This window comes from Felis catus, chromosome F2, assembly GCF_018350175.1.
Source record: "Felis catus isolate Fca126 chromosome F2, F.catus_Fca126_mat1.0, whole genome shotgun sequence".
NCBI classification, from domain to species: domain Eukaryota; kingdom Metazoa; phylum Chordata; class Mammalia; order Carnivora; family Felidae; genus Felis; species Felis catus.
Window position 1 is genome coordinate 52,038,976 of NC_058385.1, and position 18,817 is coordinate 52,057,792.

General features: G+C 37.2%; 2 long non-coding RNA genes across 8 annotated transcripts in view; one reads left to right on the forward strand and one right to left on the reverse strand.

The window, feature by feature from the left end:
* Positions 1-3,965, reverse strand: part of LOC123383075 — a 30,861-nt gene extending 26,896 nt beyond the window's left edge. The window contains exon 1 of the long non-coding RNA XR_006592387.1: positions 3,739-3,965. This is a non-coding gene — a long non-coding RNA (uncharacterized LOC123383075). The remainder of the gene's footprint in view (positions 1-3,738) is intronic.
* Positions 1-18,817, forward strand: part of LOC109496163 — a 237,489-nt gene that overhangs the window by 34,577 nt on the left and 184,095 nt on the right. The window lies entirely within an intron of this gene.

Below are 18,817 nucleotides of genomic sequence, written 5' to 3' on the forward strand. Positions count from 1 at the left end.
GTCCACTTTTGAAAGCACAGGTGGGTAGAAACCTTGGTGTTTTGGTGTAATGCAGAGGCACTTTGGTTGTGGACATCCAAATAGTTGTTAAAGGGGAAAGCAAAGAAAAATGAGTCCTGTCACCATGGTGCTGAGGTCACTTTCAGCCTCCCTCTCTTCCACCAAGATGTATAGGAAATATGAAAGTAAGAGTATGTGAAATACGAAGTTATACAAAAGAAAGGAAAGAAATTCTCATAAAATCAAAGATAAAAAATTATATCACCCATCCATCCTTAAAAATATACGTTGGAACAGGATATATATTAGCAACAAACTCAAAAGGATAAATTAGGTCATAAAAGGATTAATGTTAAACACTGATACCAGTGACATATAGATTCAAGTCTACATTCTTGCTGTAAATATAAATGCAAAGATAATGCAAATGTAAAACTATGCCCAAAGAGAATATACAAAATAACAATAACTGATGCCAAAAAAGCCATATTTTATAAATAAATACTGAATAAGTGGGAGAAAATTAGGGGAGGTAAAGCAAAAACATACTAAGTTTCTTATTTACATAAAAATGTCAAGAGATTCTCCTGCATTCTTGATATTGATAATTGAAGAAAGTGATTTCAAACATGTTTTGAGTTTTGAAAACACTTCAGATAACTTCTGACAAAAGCAGAGAAAATATAGCCATAGTCCACAAAGCAAAAGACAGAAACAAGAACAGAGGGAAAATTATAAACAAGGGGTGTATTCAAATATATACATAAAAATAATAATTTGCTTTCCATAAACATAGATTGTTTTGTCGATTAAAAAAAGAGAAGGAAAAACCCAAATTCAAATACATGCTGTTTCCAAGGGGCAAAACTAAAGTAACAAAAGTGTTAAGTGTAAAAGGAATGGCAAAGTTAGAGTAGGCACATAGAAATTCAAACAGTGGTAACATCAACATTCTGCAAAGGAGAATTTATGGGGAAAATCATTAAATGAACATATATATATATATATATATATGTATACTTATTGATATATTTAAATATTATATATTTCTATAGTTATTTCTATAGTTATATATTTATATATACTTATGCTTCGGGGTGCCGGGGTGGCTCTGTCGGTTGGGCATCTTACTTTGGCTGAGGTCATGATCTTGTAGTCTGTGAGTTCAAGCTACACATCAGGCTTTGTGCTGACAGCTCAGAGCCTGGAGCCTGCTTCAGATTCTGTTCCCAACCCACCCCCCACCCCAATCCTCCCCACTCTGTCTCTCTCTGAAAAATAAAATAAAAACATAACAAAATTTATATACTTATGCTTATTTAAATATTTCTATATGAGGGAAATCATCCAAATAGATGGTGAATTATATATTTTTAGGCAAGTAATATTCTCACATCACTAGATAATCTCACATCTAGAAAGTGAAAACATCAATACTTGAAGAAATTACAGGTGTCCTTTACATAGTGTAGTGAATACATCTAGCTGATTTTGATCAAGCATATCAAAACTTAAGAACATAGATACGTGAAATACTTGTCAAACTTTTTTACCCAGTGAGAATATAACTTGGATTCAAGAACGTTGCAAGGTTTTGTCATTCACAACAACCCTAGTAGTCTTAAGTAGGATAGTGGAATATATACCCAAACAATACGGGGTAGGACGTTTTTGAATTTCTAATTTTGTGTATTGTTATTTCACTTTTTTAAAAATGTTTATTTTTGAGACAGAGAGAGACAGAGCATGAATGGGGGAGGGGCAGAGAGAGAGGGAGACACAGAATCTGAAGCAGGCTCCAGGCTCTGAGCTGTCAGCACAGAGCCCGACACGGGACTTGAACTCCCGGACTGAGATATCATGACCTGAGCCGAAGTCGGATGCTTAACCAACTGAGCCACCCAGGCGCCCCTTATTTCACTTTTTAAGATGTAGATACATAAATATAAAAGTATATTTATATGAAATTAAAATGTTAAAATAAAACATATAAAAATGTTTAAGATAGTGCATATGTTTGTGCATATTGTGTTTATTGGGAATGCAGGCTCAAAATCTTTACTATCAGAATTGTGTGATCCACAAGCTGGGACACTACTGCATTCATTCACAATAATTTTTCCAACGCAAAAATTGTCCAGACCCAGTTGTCTGCTACAAAACACCCCCAACTCCAAAACCAAAAGTAGCACCCTTCACTCAAAACCAATAAACAAAACAAAAACCTCCACTCAGTGATACATACACATCCTGGAAATTACTACTTGAAGTACAGGGCCACCTGGGTGGCTCATTTGGTTAAACATCCGACTCTTGATATCACCTTGGGTCATGATCTTGCAGTGGTGAGGTTGAGCTCCGTGTTGGGCTCTCTGTTGAGCGTGGAGCCGGCTTGGGATTCTCGCTTGCACTCTCTCTCTCTCTGCCCCTTCCCCACTCTCAAACATTAAAAAACATATTTGAACCACAGGAGGTGTTTACTGACTTGTTCACTTTGTATACTTTGAAAGCACTTTGAAACTGCTTGTCAGTGTTCTCTAGCCTTCACATCCGGTTTACATACTTCATAGTCTGTTTCTGGGCCCTCTCATTATTTATTCATGTGCCGTGTTGACTGAGTGACTGATCCCTACTTCCCCACTAAATAGTTCCCCTCTGTCAATAGTTCTTACAGTCCTTGATTTCACTGACCGTCTTCCTCCCCACCCCCCACACCATCTTTCCTAAATATAGATTCTCTTTAGACACAGTGGTAAATTTCCCCAATTTCAGCATCCCTTTGCAATCTCAATCTTAAATTATCTGTCACTTTATTTAGAGGTTAATTTACATATGTTGCCTTGGTCTTCTTTCTAAACTGCTAGGTTAACATTTCAACCACATATGCCTATCGAGAAGGATTCACTGAGTATCTACTATGTGACTGGAACAATTTTAAATATATTCCCATTTCTTTTTAATCTTTGGGAAAAACCTGTAGGGCAGACAGTATCACCATAGTAACTATCAGGAAATCAAATGTGTTTTTGTTTTTGTTTTGTTTTTGTTGGTTTTTAGAAATCAGAGTTTAATACATTTCAGTAACTTGAGCTGTTCAGTGTCAGAATCTGTATTCGAACCTGGTTCTAACCAACTCCAATGCCCAAGTAGAGGACAAATGAAAATTAGGAAAATCCTCCTTTTGCCCTATTATCTAGGAAATGACCAAGTTGATATGAAAAACAAAATACTGTGCGTAGTTGCTCTGCACCCAGCACTGTGCTAAATTGTGCACCTGTGATTCCATTTATTTCACAACAACACTAGGAAGCAGAGGAGGACACAGCGGGAGCCTGGTGAAGGCCACACCGCTGACAAGTAGCAGATCAGGGATTTAGTGTTCTGGATCTCTTTCTGTGTTCTATCACTCTGCCTCAATTAATTATCACTTCTAAGTTTAAGTTGCCTTCTCTTCTAGTGAGAGCTCGGTTTCATTATTTTTTAAATGAAGAGCTTAAGTATCTAAGAACCAAAACTTTGGTTCTCTAAAATTGAATAGCTCTAAACAGAAAAGTTGCTTTCTGAGAAAATTAGGTGCCTTAGTAATAGAGATGGAACCGGATATTTTGCCTCAAAATCTACCCTCTGCATTCTCATTAGCCCCAGCCTGCTCCTTCTCTTGTGGTCTGCATCTCACCCAAGGGCACCATCCACTATGGAGCTAAGGGACACGGAGACCTGTGAGTGTGCCCTCCTCACCTCTCCATTCAGACAGTCGCCGGGTCCTAATCATTCCTGTGTCCATCGTAAATTGCAGACTGGCCACTTCTCCCCATCCCTGCTGACACTACTTTTTCCCAGCTACCTTCATCTCTTGCTTATAGTAGTGCGAGATCTACGTTACTGGTCCCTCTGCCTCTGCCAATCTTTGTTTTAAAGTTTATTTATTTTGAGAGGGGAGGTGGAGAGAGAGAGTGCGAGAGAGCATGAGCATGGCCATAGAGGAGGGGCAGACCAAGAGAGGGCGAGGGAAAATCCCAAGCAGGCTCTGCACTGTCAGCACCAAGCCCATTGTGGGGCTGGAACCCACACATTATGAGGTCATGACCTGAGCAGATATTATGAGTCAGATACTTAGTGGACTGAGCCACCCAGGCGCCCCTAACTTTCTTGAAACTGTTCTCCACAAGGGGCCGGAACAGTCTTTCTAGAATACAAATCTGTGTTGTACACCTGAAACTAATAAAACATTGCGTGTCAACCACAGTAAAAAATTAAAATAAAAATTTAAAAATGAAATGCAAATCCCATAATGAAAGCCTCACAGGAGGATCCCAGGGCACTCAGGGTACAGTCTGATCTTAGCAGGACACGTGTGACCCAGCGTGATCTGGCCTCTGCTAACATGCCTCCTTACTTGTCGCTCTCACCCTGTCTCTAGGAGCACTAAGTGGCTTGCAGGTCCCTGACTCCAGGTTCTTCTGACTCTGGCTTATACTTGCACTGCTATCCTTACTCAAATCCTCTTTTTCTTTATTCCTCATCTTTTTCTGGTCCTTTACGTTTCCTTGTCCTCAAGCTTGGCCAGGCGCCCTCTCTCTGTGCTTCGATGTTATCAGTATTCCCCTGGGCTTCCCCGTGGCATTTGTTACAGTATCTTGAAGCTGCCTGTGGATTTGACAAAATTTTCTTCTAGATGGAGAGTATGTACCAAACTCAGTGTATGGTGCATCTGAGGTGCTCAGTCATATTTACTGAATGAATGAAATAATCTCCAGAGGTCTTAGTCCCCTTTTATATAAACTAATCTCTTGATCGCAAAAATATTTGTCCTTAGGGTTCAGTTTTTGTCCTATTCTACTTCCTAAGAGTATCTGCTAAGGATATGAAAAGAATAATGATGAAGGAATCAGGGTCAGAGGAGGGAAGGTAATGAAGTTCATTCAAAAGAGAATCAAAAGCACAAATAAACCTCCCTTCACAGGTAGACTGACTCCATTCCAACATGGTCTTTTTTGGAAAAGGAGCCACACTAGAGGCACATACTCAGCTTTGCCAGGTGGGATGTTTTATGCTGGCACAGAGGGAGAAATGTCTCAAAGTTCTAAACCTGGAAGACCATTTTTGCAATATTCATTTAAAATTCAAGATCAGTTTGCCTTCAAGGATGCATTCTAAAGTAAACTTCTCCATCTTTACTCTGTCTTGTGCTTTATCTTCCTCTGGTGGAGGCAACGCCTTCTCTGCTTGAAGCCTATCTTCTGTTTTCCATAAGCAGTGGTACTTAGGAGGGCAGCCCCACTGCTAAGTGCTGTTCTGGAAATCGGTGGGGGGTGTTCTGCAGCTGCCCTAGTGACTGAGAGACTCTCCTGGCATTTAGTGAGTGGGGGGAATCAGGAGGCTGCATGTCTAGTCATGTTCAGGAGAGGACTGATGAATGAATCATTGTTGCTTACATTGTCACTTGCTTTTAGAATTCCCCCCAGACATGTGTATATGTGAAGAACCTAGTTATAATTATCTGAAGGAAGAACCAAATGATCTTTTTACACATTAAGCATTTAGTATTATTATGCAGCTTTAATACAAACCAAAGTTGCCAGAATGCAACTATTGTATATGTAAAGAAAGGTTTTCCGTTGTTTCACTTGGAGCTTTACCAAGAGTTGTTCATCATTCTGGTAATTCTCATCACTGATGACACTGCCCTTTGTGGTTTTTTTTAGTCAAAAATGCAAAACACCTGTGTCAGTTTGCATTTTTGGCTGTTTAGATCATTATTTCTTCTAATGTGAACATTCATCTGTTGAATTATGCATTATCTTACTATAATTTGCTTTGTTTTTATTTCTCCTTTATATAACAACTAGGGAGTTTTAGGGGGTGTTTGTTTTAATTATATGTATCTGTAAGCAGATTATGTTTTCTAGAAATTTTACTTTAGGATTTTGAAGAGGAGTTACATCATATTTATTTTAACAAGTGGGCATTTGATTTCATAGGGTTAAAAACCATTGATCTACTTAGAAGAGCATTAATGACTTAGGAAAAAAGGACTATGGGGGAGGTCCTGGGTTTGAATCCCATTTGCATTATTTGCTTGTTCTGAGCTTTGGAAAGTCATCCATTTTTTTGGTTTAGTTTCCTCATCTTTGAAATAATTAACTTTTGTAGGGTTGTTGCAGAGATTACATAAGTTTATGCAGCAGAAGGTGCTTAGATCTAGAACTGGTACATAGAAAATAAATGTTAGGTATAATTATTATAAGCCTTGACTATTTACCCCTTTCCTTTCTGTTGTTCAATGGTATCTGAAACCATCTGTTTTATTTTTTGTTCTGTTACTTATTTTTAGACTATTAGACTTTCCCATGTATTTTGATCTTTGAGCATGAAATATAACTTGTCAAACTCTGTTAATATGGCATAGTTTGAAGTACAAAATCAATCGTTTAAAAATACTTTGGAGACATGGATGGAGAGAGTCTATAATCATTACAGGAAATTAATTTAATAGTAATAAATAGTTACAGACGAGTTTGTAGATTTACTTAGATGATAAATGATTGTAAGATTTGTGTTGGAGTCTTCTTTTGGAAGACTGGCAAATGTGAAGGTTAATTGGTGGAGAAAAGAGGGGAGCGCAGGTTATGATTGTGAGGTGGCCTTCATTAATCAAATAGTTCATTTTGGTTCCTCTTTGGACAGTGGATGATTGCCTGTAGATGTGCCCCCACACTGTGGTGTTAATGCTTAAAGCTCAGCTTTGCTGCAAGCAGTTTATCAAATTGAGAAATACTGGCAGTTCCAGTCAAAGGGTGCAGGAAAGAGAGTGAGAGGGGCAAGCCAGAGATAACTTGTTGGGGGGAAGGGCGGAGGAGGCTCAGACAGAGGGAGGAGTGTCCCAGAAGACCATCATGGCTGCCAAAGAAATGGAGAAGGAAGAAGGGAAGTCTGTATTTTCAAGGAGGATCATCAATTATGGAGAAAGATGGCCAAGAAATAGATGTCTGGCTTATGCAATGCTAAAATAAAGTTTTTTTTACTTAATTGGTAAGTTTGGAATTTTTTTTTTCTTTAAAAAGCCACATCTCAAGTAGAAAATTTAAATTATACAAATTGTTGACACATTAGAACATATGAAACTAACCATTAAATTTCTTCACTTGAGAAATAAAATGTTCAAATTACTTAAATACATTTGTGGGCAAAGTAGCTTTGAGATTGACCTGTCCTTGAAAAATCTTACTTCCACAGAAAATGATATAATGTATATATATTCTGTGTGTATGTATATATCTATATATATATATCTGTATATAAATATATTCAAATATATATATGTATCTATGTGTATATATTCAATTATATATATATACATATATATACACACATATTCAATAACTCTTAGCATCTAAAAATTTTGACCTTTGTAAAGTACATTAGCTAGTTATAAATGGGAAGTATAGCATTGGCTAGGAAAAAAGAATTTCACTATTATAATTTATAATCTGTGAAAAGCCACCGAGTATATAATGATGTATTTTACCAACAGGGAAATGAATCAGTTGTGTGTATCTCATCAAAATTTCAAGTGAATTAGGTTTTCTACGAGAGAAATGATAGCTTGGAGTTCCAGAAAAAGTTCAGCTAAAAGGGACCTACATGGAAGGAACAGTTGGTTTAACACACTTAGGTGAATAATTATCAACTATTTTCCAGTGAGAGCATTGCTGTGTATGAATGATCTATGTGTAGAAGAATAAATAAGTGGAACAATTAGTAGAATTTATGAGCTCAAAAAGACAAGCTAAGAGGTTAGAGCGAACCTCTAACAAACCAGGACTTGTTTCCACAGGAGACAAAATGCTATGAAAACTCTGGGCAAGTGTAAACAGGGACTGTTCTGGGAGGTATGTCACTTTCCAAGAGGTCAGCTAGTTAAACGTTCTCACAGTGCACGTTCTGAAACAAAGCCCCAAAGATTTGCAATTTAGTGAAGTCATACATTTCATCAGGGACCAAGGAAGGACTAAAACTCAGCTCTTGGTAAAATGGTGTGTGTCTGTTTCCTCTGCACGCTTGCCTTCCTTGCCAATGACCTCTTCGACAGCTTTCTGTGATTGCTTTGCAAGAGAGGCTAAATAATGACCTTGGCAAATACAGAGGTGAATAGAGCAAAAAGTGCATTGTTGCCTGTCAGCTTGTTTTTAGAAGTTGGCCCTTTTGTCCTTCTACCTACATATATGCAGAAGTATCAGGAATAGAATGGAAGAGAGCTTCTCAGAAGTATGCTTTTCATGGGGGCCTTGAGTGGCTCTCTTGGTTAAGTGTCCAACTCTTGGTTTCAGCTCAGGTGAGGAGATCAAGTCCTGTTGTGCTGACAGCACTAAGCCTACTTGGGATTCTCTCTCTCCCTCTCCCTCTCTCGTGCTCTCTCTCTCTTCTCCTCACTGGCTCTCTCTCTTCATTAAAATAAACATTTTTGTTTAAATAGTACCCTCTTCATAGGGGCGCCTGGGTGACTCTGTGAAGCGCCCAACTTTGGCTTAGGTCATAATATCGTAGTTGGTGAGTTTGAGCCCCGTGTGGGGATCTGCGCTGACCGCTCAGAGCATGGAGCCTGCTTTGGATTTGTTTCCCTCTCTCTCTGCCCTTCTCCCATTCACGTTCTCTCTTGCTCTCAAACATTAACATTAAAAAAGTAGGCTCTTCATAAGCTACTCATTAGCCAAGTGTTGCTGCTTCACAACTGTGCTACTCACCTACTTTAGTCTTAGTGTTTTCTGAAACCGGATTTCAGGGTGTGAGTTCCTTTTAGTCTTCTGTTCTTTTTTCCCCTAACACCTGCTCTCTGGTGACTCTACATGGACGTTGTTGCTGTAGTGCTTTTCCATTACAAGTCTTTGCCATTTACCTTTCTCTCTTCACAGAACTACTATTAAAGCACAAATGTCCAGGCATTACTTAATTCAGTATACTTTTTTTGTAACCTATTCAACCATGTTAATCCTGGAATGGAATCAGGGCTCCTGGGGAATCCACAGAACATATTATCTGCACTTATGGCTTCCACTACTCACAGTGCTGAATTTTGTGGGTCCCTCAGGGGACCATCAGTAGATGGAGCCAAGCCTGAAGGCTGTGTGTTTGGGGAGCTTTTTGAGCCACCAAACACGGTGAGCTCTGATTCCATAAATTAGGTTTTCTTTAAGCCCTTCAGCCTGTGGGTATGACTGTGGGTGTCCCTGTACCACGAGCCAGGACATCTGTAGTTCTTAGCAAATGGGAAAACATTTGGCACATGTTTAATTTTGCTTGTTAGAACTTTATGAAGAAAGATATCCGACCTTAATAGGATTCATGATTTTTTAAATAAAACAATTGGTTCATTAAAATAGACTCTCTAAAAATTCCTCAGTGTAAAATGATTATTCTGTGCATTTAAAATGAGAATGATATTATTTTGAGTTTAAGTGACCTGAAGAAAATAAGTTTTATCCAAAACATACAACTGTGCACAGAGAACTGAAAAATGGTGTTGTGAGTGCTCCAATAATTGAGCCTGCACCAGACGGCAGGCGTGCGTGGTATTATGTGATTTACAGCTCTCAAAAAATTAATCTTTATAGTAACATAGTAAAGTATACATTATGATCCTATTCTAGATGAGGAAGCTGAGGCTCACAAAGTTGGAGTTTATTGTTCACAACCACACAGATAGTAAGTAGAACCTGGGGGTCAATAGGATTCTTCTGTTCAAAACAAAGCATGTGACGTGTTTCCTCATCTGAATAGTAGGAAAAAGTAACATTTCTAGCAATGCCAACCAGCTTGATTCATATCAACTCTAGCATAATATTGAAAAATTTCCCTATGGTATCAAGAACTAGTTTTTACAGAGTTACTGAGGAGAATCACAGCTGTTGTTAAAAATCAGTCTCTGCTCCCTGTTTCTTCTGAGGCATGTGTGCATATGTGCAGGCGTGCACACACACACACACACACACATACATGCACGCACATACACGCACGCACACACACGCAATGCACTGGGAGAAGCAGCTTGAACCCATCACAGCAATTTGAAGCATCTGCACTTGGGGCTTTCTGCTTGGAGACCAGATTTCAAAACACTGTTTGCTCTGTCAGTGGTGTCTTTACATGTTTGGTAAATCTCTTCCACTTTGCAGCCATGCTGGGCTTTCCCAGTTTCTCAGTGTTAGCCATTCAGGAATCTGGTGCAGAGCCCATATTAAAAATCGATCATCCCAAATGTAGCTATAAAGATCTGATGATGATGTATGCATCCCTATTCAAATACTACAGCAGTAAACAAATATCTGCTTAGACCAGAACTTCATTTTAACAGATCATTTGTTTTACTTACCTCCATGTGTCTTTTTCACTGAAGAAAACTGAATCTGGATACTTACAGACTCTATATCATCTGCATAGCAACAGGCCTCCCCCTGTGGTAGACACTGCTAATGCTCACGGATCCCCCACCTCCTTCCTAGGCATGAGGGACACCTGACTCCCCAGTCCAATAGCTCTGAGGTCTGTGACTGGTTTCTGATAAGGAAACAGGAACAGAAGGGAAGTATGTACTTTTGGTTTCCCTGTTTGAATAGCCTATCCTGACATCCTGTTCCCCTCAGGATAAGTACCAACTCTGAAAAATGGTTGAAAAGAAGAAAAAACTTTTCATGGTCTGTCTGCCTTCGCCTCTGTATCCCTTCTCCATTTCCTGCCTTGTTCTCTTTCAGCCACCCTGAGGTTTCCAGAAAGTACTATCCTCTTTCTCACCACTGGATCTTCATTCAAGTGACAGCCATTTCCTCCAAGCAGTCCACCCTGACCTCCAAAACACTGTTTAGTTTCCCTTCCTATGTACTTCTGGAGGGTTCCACAGACTACTGATTATAGTATTTCTCCTATTTTATTGAAAGATCTTTCTAGTTTCTGTTTGCCAACTGAGTCATATGCTTGTCCTGACAGATCGATACATCATTGTTCATTCATTCATTTAATATTTCCAACTCTAAAAAAAAAAGTTCCTCTTATTCTTCCTATAACAACCCATTTTCCCCTTTGTTTAGAGAAATTACTACAAGGCATCTTTGGAACCCTCCCTTTTCCCTTCTTCCTCTTCCATAACTCATTCAACAGCAAGTCTTAGTGGTTGCATCTCCCAAATTATGCATTCATCCATTTCACTCATTCACTTGCTACCATTTTAGTGCAATCTCTTATTTAGATTATGAGAATATCATCCAAATTGGAGTCCTTATTTCCACTCTTAGGTCCGATTTGTGAAGTTAGATACATATTTTATTACTTCCCTTCCTAACATATGCTAATGGTTTCCTATTGTATTTAAAATTTAATGTAAACTCCCTATCTTGGCCTGTGGCCCAATGTGAGTTGGCCACTACCTACTTGTCTGACCTCATCTCAAATGTGCTCAATACTTTCCAAGCACTCTGGCACTCCTGCTGTTCCCTGAGCAAAACAAGCTTGTAGGATCTAGATGTGTTTGTATGTCCATTGAGTTGCATAAATATCCCACTGTGATACTACAGAGTGTTTGGGGGCAGTGATAAAGAACAAATGCAGTGACATGCCATCTTTGTTACTGGGTTTATTTCTTTTGCTACATCACTAAAATGTTTAAAATTAGTTTTGTAGCCATCGATTTTTGTCAGCTAATGATGATTAGGCTAAATCACCACTTAATGGGTTACAGAAAAATTCCTGTTCTCTTGGAGTTCAACTCTGCTCATTTGGCAGAAGCTGATGAAGAGGTAAGTGTATGGACACAACTAGCTGAAATTGAAGCTATTTACAGACTATTTGATTCTCCAAGTCTCTCCCCTATTTTCTTTTTCAACAACATAGCTGGCACTCAAAAATCTAGTAATAACCAGAAAGTAGCCAAGGTGGAATTTCTCAAAATATTGGAAGAAAAAATCTGGAAAGGGATGTGACAAAAAACTGAAAGGGGTTTGAGAGATACTTCACCATGAAGCAGGCAAATATTAGGGTAGAAAATAAATAAATTTAAATAGTGGCTGCCCTCAAATAAATGCTTAGAGATAAGACAGTAGAAGATAATTAAAAATATTAACCTGTCAACATTAGTAAAGAAATGTGAGAAATAAAACCATATTAGAAATGGAAAACATAGAAGAATTAGTAAAAAGAAAACTAAAGATTAGATAGTGCTGGAAATGGAATTAGGGATGTGAAAGGTGTGAAGAAATTGAACAAATGAATAAAAGTTAAAAGAATAGATAATACGCTAGAGAGTCAAAGGAGATCACACATGCACTGACATTTCTTAAGAACAGAACAGAAAAAAATAAGAATATATTAAAATATGAGGCTAGGGTGAAATAGGTGAAATGGATTAAGAGTATGTTTACTGTGATGAGCACTGAATAATGTATAGAATTTTTCAGAGGCACCTGGCTGGCTCAGCAGGAAAAGCATGTGACTCTGGACTCAGGGTTGTGAGTCTGAGTACCACGCTAGGTGTAGAGAATATTCAAATAAACTTAAAAAAAATTGTCGAATCACTATATTGTACACATAAAACTATGTTAATTACACTGGAATTTAAAAAATAAAGAGTACATTTAAAAAATAAATAAGGCTACAATTTCCTATAGCATTGCGAATTGGATACTCTGAACATTTCTTCTGTTGAAAATAATTGAAAATGTTGAGTAAAATACAAGCAATATCTCTTCAAGTGCATCGCTGATCTGACAAGAAAATAAATCCATACAGACCAAAACCAAAGTGAAAGCAGGAAAACTGGGAGGTAACATGTGGCCCTGAGGATATGTGCTACACCCTAGTGACCCTGAGCTTCAGGTGGTTTGATTTTTAATACTGTATTTTGACATGGTTTGCAACTACAAAAGTGACGGAGTCAGGGGCACCTGGGTGGCTCAGTTGGTTGAGCGACGGACTTTGGCTCAGGTCATGATCTCACAGTTTGCGAGTTTGAGCCCCGCATCCGGCTCTGTGCTGACAGCTCAGAGTCTGGAGCCTGCTTCTGATTCTGTGTCTCCCTCTCTCTCTCTGTCCCTCCCCCTCTCATTCTCTGTCTCTGTCTCAGAAATAAACATTTAAAAAAAAAATAAAAGAACTATTGAGGTTTCTCTCAAAGACCCCACTTAAATTGTGCTAATTGTCCCAGTCATGTTTTTTCTATGGATTTTTTCTAGGATCCAGACTTAGATTATGTGTTACACATATTGTCCTGTCTTAAAGACTCTTTCAACCTGGAACAGTACGTCAGTCCTTGACTTTCATGACAGTGATTTTGGAGAGTCTAGGCCAGTCATTTTGTAGAATTCCCCTCAATTTGAGTTACTCCATGCCAGATTATGTATTTTTGTCCAAAGATCATTGAATATTATTGGGTGACACATGGTGTTCCCATTATGGGTTGTGTTAAATTTTTTTTTTAATGTTTGTTTATTTTTGACAGAGACAGAGCATGAGTGGGGGAGGGGCAGAGAGACAGGGAGACAGAATCTGAAGCAGGCTCCAGTCTCTGAGCTGTCAGCACATAGCCCAATGAGGGGCTCAAACCCACAGACCGTGAGATCATAACCTGAGCCAAAGTCAGACGCTCAACCGACTGAGCCACCCAGGCACCCCTGGTTGTGTTAAATTTTATCACTTTATTAAGATAATGCCTGCAAGGTTTCTCCATGGTAAGATTATTCCCAAATTTTGTTCCCTTTTCCAATATTAATTTTGCAGGAAGATAGTTGGACTATACAAAATCCTGTTTCTTAACTAACTTACCACCTGATTTTAATGCATGAATTGACTGAATTAATCATAGCTTGTATGGTTGTCAAATGGTAATTTTTCATTTTCCTTGCTTATTAGATGGCTTCTATTGGTGGCTATTAGGTAACTTCTTCTATTAGTTTATATTAATGTGGATTTCTAGGTTTTCATTTTACTAGGTATGGTAATCCATTACTATCATTATTTGTTTGTGATGCTTTAATATTCCCCAGATTTAGCCAACGGGAATGCCTTCAAGCGGGCCTCTGTGTTCTCTCCCATGCACCTATTAATTTGTGTACTTCCTTACTACCTAGTACAAGATATTCCAGGGCTGTCTTGACTTTCATATGCTCCAGCCCTGGCTTCATCCATTTTTCCAAGGGTCTCTAGTTTCATGCAATGGAGACTGGCATTCAGAAACTAAGACCTAGGTGGGAGCTGTACATGGTACTACTGAGGTATCACTTTTCCCAAGCTCTATTAGAAAGATAAAAAAAGTATATATATATATATATATATATATATATATATGTATATATATATATATATACATATATATATATATATGTGCACACACACAAAAAAAACAATTTATTTTAGCTTGACATAGGTTTAAAGTCATGAATTCGCATGGTTATCTCCAATTCCAAACCAACAACACAAGGTTTATTCTAGCTTTTTTTTTTCCATTTGATATTTATACTTGCGCCTCTAGTGAAAAGCTAGTTCCCATTGCCTCCATCTCCTATATATAGCCAGTGTTTTCATCCTGCTGGTGGTTAATCCCATCCTGCAGGAGACTGCTTCCATGGGACACCACCTCATTCAGATCTAATGGGTTTTTGATGATGAAAAGAAGGAAGTCAATCTTGTTCTCTAAATAAAAAGAGGGAGGGAATAGAAGAGAAACCCCAATTTTCAAAGTTCCATAGAGCTTGATGACTGGGAGATAAAATCTAGGACCTCCTTAATATGAAGAATCTTGTAGAAGACTCTGCTACTTTCATGCAGAGCAAAGTGAGAAATAGACCTGTCCACAGAAGAGGACATAACTTTGGCATAGGTTGGAAGGGGAAAATATCTACCTTGAATATTTGTACCGCAAGTTAATCCTCATGCAGTTTTGCTACTTGGATTCATGTGATCTGTTTGTTCCAGAATACGTCAAGCATAACCACCTTAAATTAAGTGAGAAATCTATAAAAGAAGAATGCAATTAAATTTTCGAGACCACACACACACATACACACAAAGAGATAGAAAATATATGTCAGGCTAAGACAAAAAAGGACATTGGGATACAGTCTAACATGTATCCAATTAGAATTTCAGAAGAAAAATTCAGAAACAGAGAAACAATATTTGAGGAGATATATACCAAGAATTTTCCAGAATTTTAGAAAGGCCATAACTCTACAATTGAATAAAGACCAAAGTAAGACATAAAGTTAACAGGGTAAATAAGAGATACTAATTTAATGAGTCAGAGTAAACTATAAAATACTAAAGTCAAAAACAAGATGCTAAAACAAAGACAGAAAAAGTGATTACTACAGAGAAAAGACAATTTGATGGATGACTGACTTCTTAATAGCAGTAGCCAGAAGACCAATAATATCTTCAAAGTGCTAAAGAGAATAGCTGTCAATGTAAAACTATATATTTGGTGCTAATATCTTTCAAGAATATTGGTAAAATGAAGTCATTTTCAGACAACAATAACAGAACATTGATCACCAATAAACCCACACTAGAGGATGTTATAAAGAGCACATGTAAAGCGGAAGAAAAATTATACCGCAGGGAACTCTAATTGGTGAGAAGAAATGGTGAACCCTGATGTTAGTTATTGTGTGAGAAAGACCTAAAGAAACATTTCTTGGAAAAAAAATCTATAAGACTATAACTGAAGCTTTGGGGGCCTCATAAACCAGGAGATAAAAATGTAAAACTCTGACAGTGTAAGCAAAAAGGATAATGAGATGTATTCTACATGTATCCCGTAATGTGAGTGAAACATAGTCTAACATGCCTCACGCTGTGTGCAGTGGGGGAATTCATATAAGATAGAACTTAGATACTGGAAACAGTAGCATACGTGTTAGTAGAGGCTATCAAAATTAACGTGTCCCAAGATTCTTGTATTTGGTGGAAGGAGAGTAAGGATCTTGATTAACATTAGACTTGATCCAGATTTAGTTATTCATGGAACTTATTAAAAGAATGAACACAAAAGTATAATGTATAAGTTAATACAGGAGGTAGATGGAGTGAGAAAAAAAATTTCTCCCAGTCAATTGAATAAACCAAGGAATGAGAAAAAAAAAGGCAAATCATAACAGTGAGAAAGTACAAAAATAAGATGCTAGAAATGAAATTTATCAGTAAAAGAAATATAAATCAAATATACTCAGTTTTACATTACAACAAATATAAGACTAGATTTTAAAAATGCAACTTTGTGATATTTATAAAAGAATCAGCTAATACAAAAGAATAAAAAAAGCATTAAAATTTTGAAAGAAAAGGAAATGGAAAAATAAGGATTATATACGAGCCAGAGAAACTGAAAGTAGCTGAATTAATATCAGGCAAAAACAGATTTTAAGGTAAAATAAAAACTTTACAGGTGACTTCAAAAAAGATAATTTATTGTAGGATTCTCTCCACAAAGAAAGACTGTTTGATTCACTTGGGAGAAATAACAATTCTAAAAAAATATGTCTTCAAAATACATAAATACATAAAAATTGAAATACAAATACAAAAATACAAAAAGATGGAAAAAATCCATCATCTAGGGAATATGTAGCTTACCTCTTTCAGTACATAACAAGCAGTCAAGAAAGTTAAAGTTAAGTACATAATAAATTTGAACAGTAATTTAGAGACTAGACCTAATAATGAAAATAGAATAGAATTGAATAGAATGCTGTACTGAGCAGATGGAGAATATATCTGCCTAAAACTACATATTTGGTGACAATATCTTTGAAGAATATTGGTAAACTGAAGTCAGTTTATATACATCAAGTGTAAGCCCCAAAGCAAAACATGTAGCCCACAAAAATATTCCCATTAGTTACTGATGTGAAAGGGTTAAAATTTTAAAATTCGTAAGCTCTAAATCCAAAGCCCTAGAAAAAAGCTTCTTCCTCGGGTTTTACCTGTATTTTTCTATTCCCCTTCGAAACTTCAAATATTTATCATACTCAAGTTGGCTGTATTTGAATAAAAAACCTGCTGAGAAAGAGTTTGTTTTCCTCCATCTGTGTCTAATTGGATTTCTTTCCTTTTTTTTTTTTTTCATGGGCTGGTCAAATTGAGTAAAGCTTGTCTACAAGCAAAGCAGATTGTAAATTCCTATCCAGATTTGTGATTAGACAAGTCTTTAACAAGAGTATATATCATTTGATTTGGTGAAAGGCAAAATGTTCATGCCTAAAGTATGCATTGAGAATATTCACAGAATACTTAGTTTGCATTAATATGCTATTAACTTCCTATATGTGTTTTTCTTTTAACTTTTTGTCTCATGTCTTCATGCTGGGGCTTGTGAGAGTAGCCATATGACCATTCCATACATATATTTTAGTAAAAAATAATTTTAAAAAATCTTGTTCTACATGAAAATGGAGTTGTGCATGTATATTTTTCTTTCGTTCTCCTACTCAGAAACAATGGTCATATGACATGTGACGAATTTCATCTTTCATATAAAATCTTAAGAAAAACAACTTCCATTAGTCTGAGGAAACTTTTGTGCTCTGAGGAGAGATTCTGCCTCCCCAAATGTAGCATAGCCAATGCAGTTCATGTAATTGGCTGGAAAACATCTTAGCAAAGGCTTCCGTGTAAAAAAGAAATAATATGGCAAAGGGTTAAAAATTTTGACTTTTTCCTGTGGAGTTTCAAAATCATCTACTCTTATTCAAGAACAAGTTCTCATTTTTTTAAGTTGATACAGTTCTCCATTTCTTGGTCTCTTTCCCCAGTTAACCTTAGAAAAGATTCCTTCTTTTTTTCTTATTATTTTCATCTTTCTTGGCGTATAATTGGCAAATACAATTTATGTTTAAGGTTTACATGTTGATGATGTCTTGCTATAGGTATACACTGGAAAGTAATCACTTCACATAGTTTATTTCCTTCCTTTCTTCCCTCCTTTGTGATGAGAACATTCAAGATCTACCCTCTTAGTATATTTCAAGTATACAATTCAGTGTTGTTAACTATCATCACCATACTGTGCACTCGATCTCCAGAACTCCTTTATGTTGCAAAACTAAAACTTTATACCCTTTGACCAACATCTCCCCATTCCCCCTTCCTCTCAGCCCCTGGAAACCATATTCTACTCTCTGCTTTTATGAGTTTGACTTTTTTTAGATTTGACACAGAAGTGAGATTCCGCAGCGTTTGTCTGTGTCTGGCTTATGCCATGTAGTATAATGTCCTCCAGGTCCATCTATCCATGTTATCACAAATGGCAGGATTTCCTTCTTTTTAAAGCCTGAATAATATTCCATTGTATATATTTGTATACTCCATTTTCTCGTGTTTTTGTCTGGGATGTGGAGATAAGATTTTCTTGGACAATTGAATATAAGACAATTGAATGTAAGCTAGCCTTTCCACAGAGATGTCATTGTCATGTATGTGGGAATTTCAGAGCGGATTCAGAATAGAAATTCCTCCCGGTGAACTGACTAGCCCAGTAAATGAATTCTACCAGGTTGCAAGATTGTAGCATGTTTGGCAGATAACTCAGCACTTTCCAGATGCTCACTGCTTCAGAAAAATCTGTGCGATGAAAAGTTCAGTATAAATTCATTTTATTTGTATATAGGTACCTGTATCAATGAACTTAATGGTAAAGGCATCCCACAGTGACTGCTTTAGTAATAACAACAGTGCTGATGTACAGAGAAGAGTTCTACAACTTGAATGTACACACACATCACCTGGGTAATCTTGTTAAATACAGAATCTGTTTCAGTATATTTCAGGTATGGCCTGA